The sequence below is a fragment of the Pinus tabuliformis genome, chromosome 4_2 (genome assembly GCF_031772625.1).
Source record: "Pinus tabuliformis cultivar Carrire ecotype Pingquan chromosome 4_2, CPIR1, whole genome shotgun sequence".
In the NCBI taxonomy this organism is placed as follows: Eukaryota; Viridiplantae; Streptophyta; class Pinopsida; order Pinales; family Pinaceae; genus Pinus; species Pinus tabuliformis.
In genome coordinates, this window is record NC_142304.1 from 633,792,951 (window position 1) to 633,812,352 (window position 19,402).

Consider the following 19,402-nt stretch of genomic DNA (forward strand, 5'->3'; position numbering starts at 1 on the left):
CCTAAACCATCAAGTCGGCCTTCATATGTGTTGATACACATCCCACGCCATATAAACAAGCTCTCCTCCTCATATGTGTACATAAGTGTCATTGCACACTTGGAAGAGCTCGCACTTCCACCGTTGCACTTCAAGCCAGAACTGCAGGTCGTTACATCCTCCTCCACCTGAAGCCGTTCTCATCGTCGACAACATACCATCCTGGTAGCCATCCACCAAGATCAACAATATCCATGATGTCCACTCCTCCACATAGTGCAAATATCACTGCAACATATGTAGAACCACCGTCTCCACCATGTCTCGTCCCGGCAACAATCTGTCACCAAGATCACCATACCAAGGTATACACCTCATCGATATGTCATACATCGGAAATCATCTTAATCCATGACCATCGATCACCCTGTCATAATCTCCACATGCTCCTCCCCATCGTGGAAGGTTGGCCCCTCCATCTCAAGCTGCATGCTTCCTGCAACATATCGTGTCGACCTCATCATGTGTCATCCTCGTGTGAACTACTGCCATGATACTCCAACACAATGCTAACACATCTCTGTACACTACGCGTCCCCATGCTTGAACTAGTTGGGTAGCTAATCCAACTGTCACGCTCAAACCATGAGAGTGAACATCCTCATGCCATCATCAGTCATTTCTTAGAACATCCTGTCACATCATCAACTCGATCAAGAATCCATCTCCATATAAGTGCAAGCCATGCCCAGGTCCATGAAGTAGTCCTCATCTCATCTGCAACATGCTGTCCATGATGTTTGGTACCAATGTGCTGCATGAAATCAGCCACATCTATCCCAACATCATCCATATGTGTATCTCCTCAATATGAAGAGACCATCTCATCAAGCTCCGACTCTCGATGTGCCACATCCAGGTCCATGAAGCAACCTCCATCATATCTGCAATGTGCCATCCCTCAAGTCTGTCATAGAAACAAGTATACACCTGTCTCATCTATCCATGTGTTGCCCATGATCATAGATCAATCAGCTCCCATGTGTCAAAAGCGGTTGAGTCTCGGCTCAACCCATGCCCAAGTGTTGTCACCGAGGCATCATCATCGTTGTAATTCCATTGCTCCAAAGTGTCCCCAAGTCCACCATATATGAAGTCCCTAAAAGTCACAACCTCAAGTCCTCATGAGCTCCATGAGTCATCTCTAACCAACATCTAGCAAGCATACAAGTCTCGGCCCAAAGGTCTCTGCAAGATGCCTCAGCTCTCCATGTAGTAGGAATGCTCTATAGTCTACTCACAACTCCATCCAAGTCCATGGCCTTGTTGTACATAAGTGCACAACCTCTCCATTGGCTCATAAGTAAAACATCTCCATGTCACACCAGCAAACCCACCTGCACAACATCCCTGCCTTGGCGCTCCTCATTAGATGCCCATAAGTGGCACCTCTACAAGTGCTCCTGCATCATGTCCCTACATAAGACTGCCATGCTCCATGTCTCCAACCTGATGTCCATGACTAAGTTGTCCATGCAGTCCAACCAAGTAGACTCATCACAACAATCGGTCATCCTCATCCAAGTCTACAATCTTCGGTCTAGTGAACTTAGTCACCCAACCATATCGTCACCATCACATCACGAGTCCCTTCCATCATGGCTCCTCCACTGAAGGTTCCACCAAGATTTGCTCTTGGTCTCGGCCATGAGAAGTCCACCCAAGCATCAGCATACCTCAAGTGTGTGCCCTCCTCAATCTGTCCATGAGTCATGCCGGGCACTTAGCAAATTTTCTTTGTGGCTAAAGCATGACCCAATCCTCCACAATGATCATCATGTTCCTCCCTTTTCACGAGCCTTTGTACCTTCTACCATAAGGTCACAAACAACCCCAACAAGTCCTGCAACAATCAATAATCCTTGCTTCTCCATAGAAGGTTCCATCATAGTCATCCATGGCAAGATCCTCCATAGCATCGGCAAACTGGCTTTGCCTTTCCCTGCATACAATCCATCTACCAAATGCTCAAGTGAAACACAAGTATCAATACTTACTGAACATCATCATGAGGCTCCTCCATATGAGTATCCTCATCCATCCATGTCTGCAAACTGCACGATCCTGGTCCAACTTGATCAATCTCAAGTTCATCCTCCATCGTTGTCACATCTGCAACATCCTCGATCATCACGGCTTCCTCTTCCTTGTCAGCATAATTTGCATCTTCATCCTGCTCCATTGTCCAACCAAGTTGAAGAAGTTCATCCACAACATTCTTTTCCAACACTTCAAGCTTTTCTCGAATCCGGGGATTCTCTTCTTTTATCTGCTTCAACTTGTAGAAGGTAAGCAAGAGCTTCCCTTCGCATTCTTCCAAACCTTCCATGCCTTGTCGTTCAGCTCGGCCCATGCACAAAGCTTCACCCCTGCTAAAGCTGTTTCACCATTCACCTGAATCACCCTGATATTCTACCTGTCACTTGCAAAACTTGAGCTCCCTGCCAAGTCTTTGGTCTTCGTAGAATCAACTCCTTGATTTAGTTCACCAGCTCTGATACCAACTGTCACGACAACACTTCATCATCAACCCGATCAGCTTCCTGATCATCGGCTCTGATGCCAACTGTCATGACCCTACACCTATGGTAGTCTTTCAACTGCTTATAGCGAGGTGCGGCACAACCAACCACTTTCTTTTCACCAATACTTATGTTCGTGGACTACGCCTAACATTCCACTTATCCTACTTAGTTTGTGTTTTGCAACCAAGTATCATTAATGTGCGTTCCTTTATACAAGTGAAAGCCCATAACGTTCACATAAACAACATTATACAAGAGAAATGCACAACAGTATAAAGGGAGGGGCAACTCCCTACAATATGAGTCTGCCCGAATATCAATATATTATAAATTTTCCACTTTTAGAAAGTACAGACTAAGTCCTTGGGAAACCCCAAATTTATAATTAGCCAACTTTCACAACTTCGGCAAACTTGGTTGCCCAGCTCATCGACACCTCCGCACGGTCACCACACGACTTTCCAACCCTTTGTTCACCTCGTCGCACGATCATGTTGTTTGCCGAACTTGGGCACGCCTCCAAGTCGCCACACACGGGCGCCTCTGCTCGAGACACACCTCCGTTCACAATCTCAACACTTCACTAAGTCACCGTGCACACTTGCACGCCGGGCGGGCGCTCACCCGAGTCGCCAAGAAACCCTCGCCAAGTTGTCGCACAAACTGGGCACAACACACCCGTGCACGCCTCAACTGTCCATCGGCCGCCACACACCCATGCACGCCCTCACCCAACCGTCGGGCGCTCTTGCCCGCACCTTCACCCGCAACCGCGCCTTACCGTGCAGCGTTGCCCAAGAATGGGCGCATGTGAAATCTGCGCCTCCTCCTCTTAGACTTGCACACTAGAAACCTGCGCCTCCTTTCCTTAGCTAAGATGTATGAGAAAGTTGGGTTATGTTAAATGAGGGCCAGCGCAACACAATATATATGCGTTGAAGGGGAGGTCATGGCTTGCCCAGCCGACCTCACCCACACCCTTTCTCCATCGCAAAAGCCCCTAAACCATCAAGTCGGCCTTCATATGTGTTGATACACATCCCACGCCATATAAACAAGCTCTCCTCCTCATATGTGCACATAAGTATCATCGCACACTTGGAAGAGCTCGCACTTCCACCGTCGCACTTCAAGCCAGAGCTACAGGTCGTTACACGTTGGGTCATGGCTCTGGTGACCTCTTCTAGTTTTCGAATTTTGGTGAATGGCTCCCCCTCAGAGACCTTCATTCCTTCTAGAGGCCTCAAGCAAGGAGACCCGCTCTCTCATTTTCTTTTCATTCTCATGATGGAGGGACTAGGCAGATTTATTAAGCATTCCAAGGAAATGGGCAAAATCAAAGGTCTTCAATTAACGAAAAATGGTCCAGCTCTGACTCACCAACAATTTGTAGATGATACCATGCTGCAAGGGCTCCCCACTATCAAAGAGGCTTCAGCCTATAATCTAATCTTGTAGGAATTTGCTTTGGGCACAGGTATGGAAGTCAATCTTTCCAAGTCAAAAGTTTTCTTCTTAAACACTAGTGTTTCTATTCAGAGAAATATATCAAGAATTTTGGGCTTCCAACGGGATTCCCTCCCCACAAAGTATTTGGGAATTCCTCTCATAGAAAGACCAATGCACAAAAGTATTTGGGAAGAGATGGTTAACAAATTGCTTGACAAAGTTAAAAATTGGACTTTCTGGGTCTTCAATTTGGCAAGCAGGTTTGTTTTAACAAAGGCAGTTCTACAATCGATCCTAGTTTTCATGTTATCAGGCCTCCCACCTCCGAAAGGCGTTTTAGAGAAATTTAGAAACATTCAAAGAGATTTCCTCTGGGGTAAAGAAGAAACCAGGAAGAAATGGGCATTGGTCTCTTGGGACAAAATCTGTAAACCCAAGGGACAGGGGGGTCTAGGCCTAGACGATCAAGAGATTCTCAATAAATCTCTAGGATCCAAGCTTTGGTGGCGCTGGGTTCAAGAGACACAAGCTCAGTGGGAAAGAATCTGGAAAGAGAAATATGCCAGCTCTTGGCATAATAAGGATCTAATAACAATGTCTAGCAATGTGAAAGGGTCTCACATCTGGAATAGAGCCTGGGATAACAGAAGCCTTGTTCAAAATAACAGCTTCTGGGAAATCAGAGCTGGAGATCTGGCACTCTTTTGGGAAGACAAGTGGCAACAAGAACCAATACTGTTAACAGAGGACTTTGTGAGTCTCAAGCGGGAAGAAAACAATCAAGGGCTAAATAAAGTCAAGGATTTTTGGGATCTGACTCAGACCTAAGGAAAATGGAGAAGCTGGAGTACATGATTATGGAGATGATAACCCCATGAAAATTAAGGCAGAGGCTCTTGGGAGCTTACTTAAACAAAGAATGATTTTAGCCACAGAGGGGCAGGATCAATTGAGATGGGGCAATAACAATAAAGGTAATTTTGATCTTAAGGAAGCCAAAAGTATTCTTCTTGGGCTTGATTACAGTGCTCTAGACAAGACATGGCAGATCCTCTGGAAGCACCAAGGTTGGATGAAAATCAAGATTTTCATGTGGTTGGTTCATCATAAGAAAATTTTAACTTGGGATAACATACGGAAAAGGGGAGTCATGGGGCCCTCCAGATGCCAGCTTTGTGAAGAGAAGGAGGAAACTATGGAGCATATTCTTAACAGATGCTCTTATACTACCTGGTTATGGGATTCCTTCTCTTCCATTTTCCAGCAGTCAGACAGGGACAGTAGTAGTATCACTAATACCCTAAACAATTGGAGAGTTAACTTTTCAGAGAATGAGTTCATTAATCTGGCCTGGGCCTTCACGCCAAGCTTCATAATCTGGAATATTTGGAAAGAACGGAATAAAAGGATTTTCAAAAGTGAAAAGTCCACCCCACAAGGTCTTTTTAATCTTATCCTGAAACAGCTTCGGGAGACTGTTAGTACCACGGTTCAAAATCTCCCCAAAAATCCTCCCTCGATGTTTGAGCTGAAAATTCTCAGACAATTGGGATTGAAAGGGATTATTCCTCAAAGTCTAAGCAGAAAGGACACAGCAACGGATATAGGGAAGGAGTTCTGGCAACCTCCACTGAAAGGTTATCTGAAATACAATATTGATGGGGCTTCAAAAGGCAATCCGGGAACAGCTGGTTTTGGAGGAGTTTTAAGAGATGAAGAGGGAAAAATCATATTCATCTTCCATTATCATCTTGGCAGAGCCACTAATAATATGGCAGAATTAATGGCGCTGGAACAATGTCTGGAGTTTCTTATCCAGCATCATTGCTCAAATGTCATTGTTGAAGCGGACTCGGAGATTACTATCAACTCTGTGAAAAGAATCAATTGTGGTACTCGGCCGGAGAAAGTTTCTAATCACTGGAAACTTCTCCTGGTTTACCAAAGAATCCAGGTTCACCTCCAAAAGCTGCGAACGGTGAGTTTCAACCATGTTCGACGTTCGGCCAATAAACTAGCGGACCTTCTTGCCAACCAAGGGGTGAACAATGCAGCAAGCGGGATAGCATACAAATGGCGGGAGACTCCTCAAAATCGTTTAAAGGCTCTCTGTGTGGAACAAGCTATAGAAGACAAGGAAATGTTTTGTTATCGGACCCTGATAGCAAGTATTAATTAATTTCTCTGGCAAGTTGCTTCTAAACCTTTTGGAATGTATTTGATAAAAAAACATTCAAGGGTTTGTCTTTTTCCCTACCAGAATTAGGTGAAGGGCAGTCTCAGATTCTCGGAGAACATTTTAAGGGGTCACTTCTCCAAGGTGCTTAGTTTCGGGGACAGATACAGTGGAAAGAACAACCGGAATTTGGGAAATAGTTTGCAGGCTATGATTTTCCCCCTCTTCCCACTTTAAATTCCGAAAACCACGCTTGGATCGGCTTTCTGGTGATCGCGCGTCCCATAAGCGGTATGTGGTTTTCGAGTTTTGGTAGCGATCCCATAGAGAGGGTGACACGTGGGCAAGGGTGGGACTTGGATACCGCCGTCGATCGCACACTATTCTTCAGACAAGTTGGGGTGCGTGAAATGTTCCCTGGTTGTTGGATCCAGCAGCAAAGATCAACGGCCGAGAATGCTGGTGTGGTTTTGATCGCACGTCCCATAAGCAATATGCGGTTTTTGAGTCTTGGCAGTGATCCCATAGAGAGGGTGACACGTGGCAAGGGTGGGACTTGGATACTGCTATTGATCGCACACTATTCTTCAGACAAGTTGGGGTGCGCGAAATGTTCCATGGCTGTTGGATCCAGCAGTAAAGATCAATGGCCGAGAATGCTGGTGCAGTTTTGTGGGCCCGATGAGTACTATTTGTCTTTTCCTTTTGGCGCGTCCTCTCCCTTTTTTGTGGGGGGTGAGTTACACGTGAATGGTGTTGTTTGTGTTTAGTTTGTAGCCTTGGAAAATGTACATGTACGATTTTTCTCTTGTGGGCGGAGGCTCTGGTAGCCTTCCTTGGCATCTACTCTTCTTGTAAAAGTTTCGGATGGTTGTACATATTTGTAATCTTTCTTTTGATTTAAGGAAATAGAAGGTTCAATGCTTGCTTTAGCAAAAAAAAAGAATATGTTTCATATCAACTTATATATCATTGAATGTATTTAATTTTAAACATTCAAACTTCTGCAGAATGTTGAGACTCTATTTTATTTTTTCTATTGGGTTTTTTCTCCTTTGTTTTCAGGGTTGTTTATTTTCCATTTTTAATTTTGCTAGTATTTTTTTTCATTAACTTTTTATTTAATTATTATTATTATTATTATTTTATTTTTATTAATGGATGGTTGCTAAAGTCTCTATTTTTTCCTTTTATTAGATTTAATTTCCTATAGTCTTACATTTACCTAGGTTTCATTAACTTTTTATTAAATTATAATTAATATTCTATTCTTATTAATTAATGGTTACTAAAGCCTCCATCTTTTCCTTTTATTGGATTTAATTTCCTATAGTCTTACTTTTACCTAGGTTTTATTATTTGTGATACTTATAAAACTTAAATATAGTCTTATTAACAAATTTGTGGGTTATTTAATAAACTTTTAGACCATGATACCTTTAATATTTAATTTAACTAATTATTTATATTCAATTTATCTGATAAATCTTCATAGAATTTACCCTTATTGTAGAGTTACATATATAATAAAAGTAAATAAATAAATGAACCTATGATAGTGTTAACTAATTAACTAACTATTTATTGGTTTTATAATAGTCTTTTAATACTACAAATCTTAAGGTGGTTTTAAAGTATTAAAGAGCATATAAAAATATTTAGGTCTCAGTTTCAGTGTTTAAGTTCTTTAAAACATTTAGTTAATTATAACCAAATTTGTTGGTTAAAAATAAAAATAATAATGAATTGTTTTAACAAACTAAATTTTTAATTAATAAATTTTACTTCTTTCCCTGTCTCTTGGTCCAGTCAAATGTAGCTATTGCCCTATCCTTTGTAGTTGTTTCCTTAGTCAAAAGTAGTCATTGAATGATGGGTCTCTGTATTTAACTTGGGGCCATGATCTGATTCTTCATCTCGTCCTCACGATGAACCACACTTGCTGGTTCGAAACGCATCAAAAAATGAAGGCTGATGTGATTATTGCCAAAAACCATCTTAATAATCTTGATATGGATCACAAAAACCTAAATTCAACAATTAAGAAATATTTTGATACACTTAAGGTTCATGGTTTAAATTACAAGTGTAATTTCCAAAATTTTACAACACTCCTTTTCCTTTTTACACATTATCCATTATTTTCTTTTATCTCACTGAGTTTTCCAGTTTGGCCTGCATTGTATGTTAATTATGAAAATAATTTTAATATTACTCTTGTGTATAATGATGGAGCCTTTTCCCTCTCATTTCTACATGCATCAACACACAATATTTTAGTAAAATTGTTTTCATCGGTTCCAAACATATTCACTCCTATGTGTATATATATATTTAAAAAAAAAACATTACTAGGAAAAGCTAAGTCTAGGGATTTTCCTTCCTAGTTTCGCTGCACATTTAACAATTTTCATCTTAAGGTTTTACCACTCTCTAATGCTACTCTGGGAATTCCTCTCAACATTCCTAGTTTATCTGGTGATATCATTACAATCCTCCACTTTACAGTCATTCTTATACGAGATTTACGATTGCAAACAAAAGTATCTTCCCTAGGCTTAGTGGCTAACCTAGAACAATAAAGATACAAGGAATACAATGTTTTCCTTAAAGTAAATAGATGACAATATGAAGCCTACCTAGAATCCATCACAGGCTTCACTCCTTGTTTAACATGAATGTTCCAATTCCAGGTTTGATGCCAAAATTAGAACCCGCGCAGTCAGATGACACAAGTTAAGAATATACAAGATCTATGCAGTGTCATCTAAATACTTTATTCAATACATCGAAATGGTATTGAAATATAAGAAATAACAACATAACATATAGGAAAACACATATTTCTTTGTATTAATATAAATGGAAGGATTTTACAACCATAAATAGATTTTGATCTTGTAGAAGCCCTCCTCAAAGGCTGACTTGTCCTTTTCTTGTCAAAATCTGCACCTCCACTCACCCTCAATGCATGAAATGAAACCTCTCACCGTAGGAGCATAAGGGTAAAATCACTCTCCAAAATCCAACCTCTTGCATATGGAAGGTTGTAAATATATAGAGGAGTGGGGTAAGTTGGGAGTTCTTATCCAATTATTAATATAAGGTTTTTTAGATCCACCTTTGATGGGAGGCTGGGATAAAATGATAAGGGACAGAAACTCCAAAGTAGGGTAGGATAGGATCCAGATGTTTTAACTGAGGAAAATGGTCGTAACAAATTATGGAATCTTCTGGAATAGGAGGTTTCTGGAATTTATCTCTTTTTCCTGAGTTTCTAGAACCAACGCAGGTTCAAAGGGGAGCAACCTGTGGCTGATTAATGTAGGCCACAATGGAGCAACCTGTAGGTGAATACTATCCAACAAGAGGTCATGTAGTGTTGGTCTTAAATCTGGCTCAGATGATGCAATTTCAAGTAGAAGCTATAGGGAATGAAAGATACATGCTTAGGGATTTGCACTATGATGATGACAAAGGGGAATAGGATGTTTATCGATCCCATTAGGAGGACTATTGATCGGATGTCACAAAATGGCCTATAATAGTAATTTTTTTTTGTTCAATAATCATTTAATTTGTAATGTTTCTAACAAAACCACACTACTTCTCTTTAATCCCACAAAGTTTTTGAGGCCATTTTATTTTAATATTTCTCCCCTTTCATGTTTCCCTTCTTGATTTTAAGTTTGGTTCGTTTTTCCTTATTCAGTTTGTGTAAGGATGATGTTTTCTACATCGTTTCTACATTATTCTTCAGTGCCTTCATGTTTTTCATGTTCCTTGGGCACTTAAAATACCAATTTTACAATTATTTTCATCTTGATAGTCTCAAATTATTCTATATACTTTCTAATTTTTGTGATTGATCTTTCAATTAACCATAATTTTTTATGATATTCTATCTTACCTCACATATATACCCCATATTTAGTCTATCTTTCACATATGTATTCTTCCGCATCTCCCTAATATCTCTTCTTGTCAGTATTTTTTCTTGGTTATCAATTATTTATATTATATTCCATTTATAGAATTGAAGGAGACTCACAATAATCCTTTATCAGGCACGTTTCAATCTTGGAATTTTACTTATGTTCTTTTTCCATTCAAACATAATGGACTTATTCAATTAAGCTTCTTTTACCTACAGGAATAAGATATCTAGGATCATGATTTCCCTATTCGAATATTCATGTTTGTTTGTTTGTCTGTTTTTGTTATTGGTTGCATGAACTTAAAGATTGTCCAATGAGTCTCTGAAATATGTGGGTACACACAATTTGGAGGAAATTGGTACCTATATTACTTTTTATCCTTTATTTAGTTCTTGCTCTCTTATATGTGTTTTGGGTATGCTCATCAATATATTCTTTTCAAAGTATCTCAATTGCTAGTAGCATCTTCACAACATTTTTCCTCTAACCATACCATGTGTGGAACAAGGTTTTTGGTACCGCTAATTTCATCAATGATTCATCATTATACTTTCCTACTAATTCATAAGGAATCACCCCAATACCTTTTCCTTTTTCTCTCATACTCTTCTAAACTACTCATATGATATAACTTTCGAGGATTATCCCTTCCGAGAGAAGTTTCAATAGAATACTTATACAAAATCCAAACTTAAGTTTGAAATACAAAATCCTAACTTAAGTCTCTAATAATGAATTCCAAGAGTATCATTGTTGGGATGAGGCTTCCAATTCTTGTTAGGTATTAAAAACTACTCTTCTATAATTTTGTAGCATTTTATCGAAGTCAACCACTAAATTGGCACCTCCAATGTTTAAACTTTAGGAATTATTTGTTCAAATATTCTTCATCATGAGGTTGCTAAATATTTCATTGTATATCTATTACTTCTCCTTTTTTAAATAACACCCAGACTCTCAAAACCTTCTTGTTAGACCATGGATTATCTGTCCATCATGAAAATGTTGAAAATTGTTATGTAAATCCCATAAGGGACTCTATCCAATTCGCATTATCTATCTTCAATCTAGTATCAAATTCCAACAACTCCTTATGGTGAACAAATTGAGCCCAAAATATCATGTGAAGTAAGAGAAACTAGAAAACTAAGATAGGAACATAAATAATACATCATATCAAGCTATTAGATATCCACAAAATACCCTCATTTCTAGTTGTAATTAAACTTTAATCATAGTCATAAACATAAATGTACCCCGGTTATTTGGCTAAAAGACATTTCTACCTTGGCATTATGTAGTCTCGAGCACAACTACAAGCATAGGTTATGAATTGACTATGATGGTTCAATATATTAATCATATGACCTTAGTATTTTGACCCCCTGAATTTGTAACTCTTTGATTAAAATAGAATTTTCCTAAAGTTTAGTACTGTAATTATTTTTTTGTATAATGCAAAGAAACAATGAAGGAAAACATCTATGACACTTACCTCATAACCTTGAGGGACCTTTTCCATTTTAGTAATGATATCTCTACTAACAAACACCAAATCCAAAATATGGCCACAATTTTACCATAAATGGGTTTTTGTTTGATTTTTTAATTTTCGGTTAAGCACTTGCGTACTCACAAGTGGTTTCTGGGTTTCATTGTGAATAACTAATAGAGCGTTAGTATATTACATATTAACACACTTAAGGAAATATGTCAGTTACTTATGGTATAGTAGCCTTTCATAATTTACATCAATTAAATATAACACTATTCATATTTACTTATCTTCGATCTCTAAAAGCAGACCTCAAGATTGCACCTATAGATTTGATAGTCCTTGACATTCCATACATCATTATGACTGACAAATTTAGTTTTTTATAGCCCATCATTATCTGCAAAGAAAATAAAATTTTAATTGTAGTTTTCATTGTCGTTTCGCCTTAAGGGGTCTTCCTTATCTCCTTTTTTTGTGTCAACAATTTTATGACTGAACTTTTCGGTCAAATACCTTATCAACTCCTTTTCTTTTGTCCAAGAATTAAGTTGTTGAAGGTGTACCTTCCCTCCAAACTCCACCTAAACCTCACCTTGAAACAGGGAGTTGGCTTGAGGCTTCTGTCATTTTACACTTGTCGCTTGTGTAAGTGCCTTACCACCAAAATGTCACATATGTTTGCACATACATAATAGTTTCTACAATTGTACTTTTTCTTTTGTTGTGGTTTTCCTTTAGCCCTAGGTTAAAACCTACAACTCACTCATATCTTATAGCTATGGGTTGTCCCATAGGCCTCAATATTTCAACCTACAACTTTGATACCATACGTAACATACCTCCATTCCATATAAAAAAAAATTATTAACACTATAATTAGCAAATAAATAACAGCTCTTTGTTTTTATTAGACTTTTGTTTACTATCTCTATTTAAAATCTAACACCAAAATAATATTTTTTTTTTCTAATTTTTTCTTATATTTTCAAAACGATGGATAAATACCTTTAAATATATCCATTGTACTTACCGTCTTCGACTTTGGACTTCAACACTTCAAAAGGTGGCTTCTTATATAGATAAGCAACTTATCAACCATTCAGCCATTCTGCACATTCTTTGTTTTAATTGAGTTAATGTTTGTTATCGACGCCTCCATGCATTTTCCAACATATGTAACATACATTATTAATTCAATTACCTTTATATGTAAAATACATTTTTACATCTTTATATGGAACATATGTTATTACTCAAATATCTTTAAAGTGTATAGCGGTCCATAATATACTTTGAATTTAAATGGCTCTCATCTTATTTCTCTCACCTCTTCAATAATCAATCTACTTTATAATACAATATTATTGTTTTGGGGTCGGAATAGAAAAAAAGGTTGTTTATTATATCATTCTCAGATGTAATTTAGTAATTATGCCTTAGACACATGGCTAATAGAGTTGATGCCAGTATGAATTCACTTTTTTCTTTGGAATATATGTCATATGAAGACTTAAGCTTAAGTTACGTTGGTGATATGGTTATTTTCCACGCTAGCTTCTTCACGTGGCTTGCATATGACTAAATACATTTGCATCATCAACGTCTTTGATTAGAAGTCTAGATCCAATGGTGGAAATTAACTAGCTTTCTTCAAGAGGCATAACCCTGATTTGAAGACCCAGTTCACTTTTTCGTTTGGTTCTTGCAGCCTAAGCGTTGCACTGCAAGTCTTGGTGTCTCGATTCGACTTACAATTGGAGATTTTGATCGTGAATATGCTTATGAACCTGATTCTTCGTTCTTCAATTACTTTGGATAGGTATTTATACCCACAATATGTTTTTTTTTTGGTTCCATTGACAGTCAATTCTCTAGTTCCTTATTTCTTCATTAACTTTCTTGTTCTTCATACCCAATTTCTATTGTTCATTTCGTGCAAGTATTTCATTTAAATCCTTATTTGAGTTTATGTATATGCTCTATCTCAACCGGAGACCTAGATTTTTGTACTAAGGCTATCATCATGAGGGTAACACCAACTATTCAGTGAAAGTGTTCTTTAATTTATATATTTACCATTTATTTATTTATTTTATTATCTTATTCTCACTGACTCCCAACCTCATAATGGCTAGGGAGAATGCCAACATAATATTCTTCTTATGTCGAGTTTACCTGGACAAGACCCTTTACCTGATTCATTGTGTTCTCAAATCGAGTCTCTTTTTTGTCAGATAAAATTTGTGAATCTTTGTTATCATTATAAGGGAATTGACAGGATTATTTTCCTTCGATTTTTTCTTTTTCCTTTTTGAGGCCTCTTCCCTCTATGGCATACTAATTCTTAGACAAGGGTTTCCAGAACCTATGATCAAGATTTCATAATTTGTTGATATGATTACTTCCACTTTGGGTTTTATTTTCCTTAGGACCTTGCCGAAATGCCCTAGAGCTAGTTACACCAGTTTTATGGTTTAATAGCATAGGCTAGTTATTCATTTTATTTTATTTTTTTATTCTCCCATACTAAATTATTTTTTTTCTGTCATGTCCCAAGGTGCATGCAAATTTAAAGGAAATACATTGGTATGTTTATAAGAAGGTATGATCACCTACTCATTTAATTCCCTTTTATCATACGTTTTTCGTCTTGAAATTGATCTACTAACATAATTTCAAGTACTAATCATATCTTGGACACTTCTGGTTGTAGGTATTTGTAGTGTGTCTGAACGCACTCATTAATTTGATTAAATCGCCCTACAATGCTTTATATGTTATAATGCAGAGTCTCGGTCCCCTTCTCCTGCAAGTCGGCAACTCAACCGCTCGTCTATTCCTGAAGTTCATCACACTCTGTCACGAATTAAAACCTACATTGGATTCTCCTTGTTTCTTATTTTCCAATCCTGTATGGTTATACATTGTAACATCCGATCATAGACTTTAATGGTCCCCCCCCCCACACACATATATATATATATATTCAACTATTCGCTTGTACAATCATCATTGTATTTTTTTAGGTTTTGGGCTTCATAGTCTTTCGACCTTGCTTCTAAATCTATGCTGGTATCATATGCTCCCTACAACACCGAATAGTTTATTTTTAATTTAACTCGAACAATATCTTACTTTGTTCCTTACCAAGTTAATGTAGTAGTTATATATTTATATATTCAACTATTCGCTTCGCTTGTACACTCATCATTATATTCTTTTTGGGTTCATAGTCTGTCGAGTTTTTTTTTAAATATATACTTGTATCATATGCTCGCTACAACACCGAATGTTTTCTTTTTAATTTAACTCGAAGAATATCTTACTTTGTTCCTTACCAAGTTTAATAACGTAATAGTTATTAGTTATTTCTATACGGTCCCCTTCTTTTTGTTAATATCGAAATCTAATTTCTCTTTGATGGTAGTGTCATTTTGTCATTATAATAGAGATTTCATTATTTATTTATGACGTAAATGATTTCCCTTTTAGTGCAAGCATAGTGTCCACACTCCATGTTAATTTCCGATACAATTCTTCTAGAATACTCTATATAAATCATTGGATTTCTAAAATATCTACTATAGATAATTGGTAAAATTTTAGGCAAATATGACTATAATTATATGTACATGTATATGGGAAATATGGGAAATACTCTGTCTTTCATTTCCCTTTTTTAGATAGATTTCCGAATATAAAATATAATGTACATTTAGAACTAGGAAATGTTCCTTTATTTGTATTCAAAGTATAGATTTCCGAATATAAAATATAATGTACATTTAGAACTAGGAAATGTTCCTTTATTTGTATTCAAAGTATGTTGCTTTATTTTATTTATAAACTTATCATAATGTAATAGATGTAAATAATCTCATTCTAATAGTATCTATTTTCCCTTTGTTTGGATTTGTATATCATTCACTATAAAAGTCATATTCATAATTTTATTAGATGTAAGTTCAATAAAACTTATAACATGTAATTAAACTCCCTTAGATAGGCCATTAGAAACTTTTAGACTTCTTTATTGTTATTTCTAGATCTTTTTTGATACAAGTAACCGTCTTTACTTTTCCATGTGTATATATCATCAAAATTGTAACAAGGTTTCTATAGTAACTCTATATATATATTTTAAGTGCTGCATGTTTCCTTTATACTAAGATCAAATATTAACTTCAAATTTCGTTCATTTATAACAATTCCTTTCGAGTTATTCCTCGTGCACGCATGCATATGAAACTAGTGAACATAAAACACTAATAAATAATGATGCATGCCGATCTCATAATGTGAAATCTAAACACAAGCAAGCATCATTCCAGCTCTTATGTCAACAACTATAATTAAACCATTAGACATCAGGAAAGGAATTAATTATAATTTCATCTGCCTACTACTTCTTGCGCACTATTTAGGAGCAGAGCATGTTCCTCCCAACCATGAAATGCCTCCAGTAGTTTCCCTGCACTAAGAACTTCTTTCCATTAGGAATAAACCCCCATTAATTCTTGGTTGGTTATTTTATAGATTTTTCTTCCCAACACATTTTAGTAGCATCGTGCTTTAATGTCTGTCAACCTTTTTACCTAGGCCTTTTTGTTTTAGGTTTTCTCTAAAATAATACTTTTATTTTTCTCTAAATCCTGCTTTTCTCTCGCACGATGATTTATTCCACCCCAATTAGTATTTCTCTCCAACTAAGTGATCAACATAATTTTTCTCTCCCATTATGTTAATTTTATTTTATTTTTCTCCTAGGGATTTTTAGGAGACTTTTTATGAAAGTCTCATCATGTGGACTTGACCAACACAATTTTTTCTAAGCTAACAAGAAGTCTTCTACACTCTAGTGCTCTTCCTGAATATTCAGAATCAATTTATTGATTAACTCAATAATAATAATACAATTTCATCATGACATATGTATCATCATGACCTCCCTTGCCATTAAATCCCATAATAGTTCAACATGTAAAAATAATAACGGGCTAAAAATAAAAGTCATAAGGGTTTTATATTGGGCCAAAGAAAATTACCTATAAAAGTATTATGTGACATTCTTGAACCCAAAGTTGTATTTCCCTTCAGTTCATTGATAACATGATGATCAATGGGAAGGTTGTCATTCCCACTGCGTTTGACTCCCGACACACCTTTTTTTTTTTTAATCTGGTCACCTATGTGTAAAATATTAGAATAAAAACTCGATATAGGTAGTGTCCATTATCTTCACCATGTAACAAGCCACTTTAAACGTCTAGTTTTGTAATTATAATTAAGGCATATGATGTTGGAAATGCCAAACATCAACATTTTAACGAAATTTAAGTGATGTAATATATATTTTATTTAATGTATTTCCAAAAATTAAAGAATAGAGAACGCAACATCAACCTCAATTCATAACGGAAGGTGTGAGGGAGAAAGGGGAGTTTCTTATTCACAATAAATTTAGTATTTATATTTTTGATTTGGCAGAACTTGAATTATCCAACTATGAAAAATTACAAGGAAAAATGGGAGAAGTATGAGACTTCTCTAATCATATGGTTACGTACCCATCTAGAGCCATAGGAATCAACCACATAGCCAAGAGGATACCATGAAGTGGTAGGTAGAGTATAGTGGTGGATCGAAGGGAAAATGATTAGAGATTATGTGGTATGTTACTCAAAGAGAGGTGTGTATGTGAACCTAAGTAACCCATAGAATAAACCAAAACGAAAAATAGGTTTTAAGAAAATGGCTTCAAAATAGAACATGAGAGAAAAATCCTTTTGAGATGTAACAACCCACGTGGAGTTCTTTATTACTTAATTGACTAGGGAAGTTATTTTTGAAGCCTAAGTCTAAGCTAGTGGGACAAAAATATTTTTTGAGAAATTTGATTAAAACTATGCATGAAAAGCACTAAGAAGGGGGAAGTAAAAAGGGATTAATGGATCGGCGAAGGCCCCCTTTATGTTATGCATGCCCAGTGTGATAACACTATGAGAGATAACATGACCTAGCCTAGTTACTAAAAAAAGCATGCTAAATTCCTATATATTGAGGAGAGTATTGTTCAAATTCTCTACCTTGTTTGAATCCATAATATTACCTTAATGAGTCTTCCTCGTAAGGCATTGAATCTAGCTTAAGAGTAGACAAATGCAAGAAATCTCTAGTACAACTAAGCATGTGGTTGGGTGGAGAGTGGATCTCCCTAATTTAGTTTCTAACAAAGCTATTTTAAATGACAATATTATTCATAGTTTTCTTAGATATTACTATGTTGGTTAAATATATCAATGATGAGTATTCTCTAAAATTTATTTACTATGATGAATGTGAGAGGTCTAATGTTTTTAAGTATAAGGTATAAGTGAAATTGAGCTTAAGGTTCCTCAAATTATTTTCCATCTGTGGAATGGAACGGTTGATATGGTTGTATCCTTATTTGGTTATGAGAAGACTTAAAGGTTCTTAACTGTTTAGGGGAATTTGTTTCCTCTAGAGATAATCCTAAATGTTGGCCTCTTTATTGTGAAAATTGAAGTAGTAGTGTGAGGATATAGTCTTGATGAAGTGAGTAGAGGCTCAATCCATTGGGTGAAGTTTGAATTTGGCAAGGGGCCATCTCTTTGTGCTTTGTTGAAGAATTAGCTAGGAGTGGGAATTGTTCAAATTTCCTTCATGGTATATCAAAGGTTACTAATCCTTCAGATGAATTCAGTGAGTATTTTACCCTGTTAGAGTTGCTTTCAATCCTTTCAGTCTAGTTGGATAGCTTAATGGAATTTTTAAAATTTGGGAAATGTGTTCCCTTGGTTTAGATAAATTTGAAAATTTGAGGATTATTTGATCGGAATGGAGACTTGCCCATGGTATGCACGCATGGTATTTTCCCACCTATGGTATTTACTCATAGTAAAGTAACTAAAAAATTTCTATAAATAACAAGCATCCTTTTGTAAAAGGGCATATTAGTACTCCACAATGTAAAAGCCATAACTTTCTTTCATTTAACAAAAAATTATCTTCCTTATGTATTCAGTATGTCGATCGTGAATATTGTGTTGTTGCTTCCCTCCTCTTATTGTAGTTTTCAGTGTTAGGGTATCTTAAATCTTGGCCTCTCTCAAGATTTAGTTCAGTGGTATCATAGCGGGTTATGATTCTATAGAAATCAAGATTTAAGGGTTTTCAATTGGAGTTCAAAAGAGATCTAGCCCAGATGAGAGATCAGTTCTGAAAAGAATTTAATTTGGGTGCAGTAAATGCGAGCATCTTCCCAAAGAAAATGTTGCATGAGATCACTCGCATGAGATCAAGGGCTCTCAGTTCCATAACCATTATCGTCTTCATCTCTCAACCGCAATCAAGAATAGAAAACAAACACCTGAAGCAGTGGTATTCACCACATCTCAATGGAGTTGTCTATAACGCGATTTTTTGAAAGCCTTTCCGGCGGATTTTTCCGGTCGAAATCCGGCAAGAATTATTGGAATCGCAAGTTTGATAGCTAGTTTCTGCATAATGAAAGCGTCCTAGGGGTTTTTCAGGGTGCTGAATCCAAATATGTAGTTAAAAAACCATTTTAACCGCAAGAAATCAAGATTTGACCTTAATTTCTTCGCCTGATTCCGTCAACGGAATCTTCAAAAAGTCGCATTATAGACAACTCCCATCTCAATTCCCTTCGGTCTTAGTTTTAGGAAAAAAATGTCATGGGAAATCTGAATACAAGAATAATGTTCAACAATATGAAGGTCAAATGATCATGACA